Here is a 1,510-nt window from a genome sequence, read left to right on the forward strand (position 1 = left end):
AAGAGTATAAAAAACACCGGCGAAGACTTAAGACGGCCTCCCATCCACGTGAACTTTCCTCCGGCGGAGAGAGAATGAGGAACGAGACGTCAGACCGGAAGACCGGATTTCGCAAAAGAACGTAAACAGACAAGTAAATAGCCGGGATAAGAACACAAATAGCTAGTAACGATAAATACGTATTCGCTAGCTCAACCTTCCTGGAAAGATGCTGACACGGGGAAGCGTTTCCACTAACGTGATTCACGATTCGTTAAGATAGAAGTATGTCAAGCAAAATGGAGGGAGCGAAGGGGAGGGGAGAGGGTGGTGGAGGGAGAGGGAAGGGGAGGCAGTGGCGCCGGGAGGGGAGAAGGGGAGAGAGGGGGGGAGGTAGGAAAGCAGGAAGCCCTACGTAGCCGACAGCGCAGAGGCAGAGTAGCCAGAACGGGCGCCTATCACGAATATCAGTGTTTGGCCCATACTCAGCCGGCATTGTCGTCCACGCTGACATTTCACAGCAATCCCGGAGCCTTGAACACCGTAATGCAGTGAAAGCAACGTCACTGCAAGCGAGCACCAATGCCAGAGCAGATACCTGTTCAATATGCGCTTTTGTCAATAACTTATTAATTTTAGTCCATAGCCCACCAACTCCATAGAGATTACCAATCATATAAAACCGTATTGTATTTAATCAAACCTATTTAAGGACAGACTTCAACCGCAGCACCATGTAACATCCCGCAGTTTTGACAAAGGTTCTGCTGACGGGGCCGTTTGGCATCACTGCAAGAAACCCCGCAAGTCAGGGCGTTCGGGGCCTCAGCACATAACACCTACTCTCGTGTTTTCACTGAAATAACTATGGATGGAATTATATAATGAACGTCTGCCTTGAACGGCCGAGCTTGTGTGAAATTATAACCATCTGGCTTTGTCAGATCAACTCGAATCTTTTTTTAACACTCTTGAAGTACTTTTGCTTCTTAGTCGAGCTTCCTAATTGTGTGATAGAAGTATGGCTTTATCAGATAAACTTGTCTCCCTTTTAGCACTCGCAGGTTTATTTTTTAATCTAGATACTGAATCGAGTTTGTCAATGCCTCTAGATTTTAAAATATTATACGGATTCAACCTGAAATCGGCAACTAGCTTGTTATCATTTAAAATTTTGCTTTCATATTGGGAGTTGATAGATATAAATGCAATATCTATTAGGATCGTCCCGTTGTATGAGATTACATGCAGATTTCCAATAAAAAAATAACCAACACGAGAGTGCAAAGCTTGAGCCCAAAGGCACTTGGCAATCCATACAGTAAAGCTAACACTATTTCCATTTGCCGCATCAATAACCAGAAATCAAACTCTACAAATGATATTTTATTATTCGCTAATCATGCAATGCCTTTTTGAAACAGTTTTTTATCCGTGAGAAACCTTGTTATGGCCAACAGTCTTCATTACATTCTCTCAGGATTCCCTCTCTCCTGGCTGGCAAAGGGTTTGTGAGTGTGTGAGTGTGGGG

The sequence above is a fragment of the Penaeus monodon genome, chromosome 25, assembly GCF_015228065.2.
Source record: "Penaeus monodon isolate SGIC_2016 chromosome 25, NSTDA_Pmon_1, whole genome shotgun sequence".
Classification (NCBI taxonomy): domain Eukaryota; kingdom Metazoa; phylum Arthropoda; class Malacostraca; order Decapoda; family Penaeidae; genus Penaeus; species Penaeus monodon.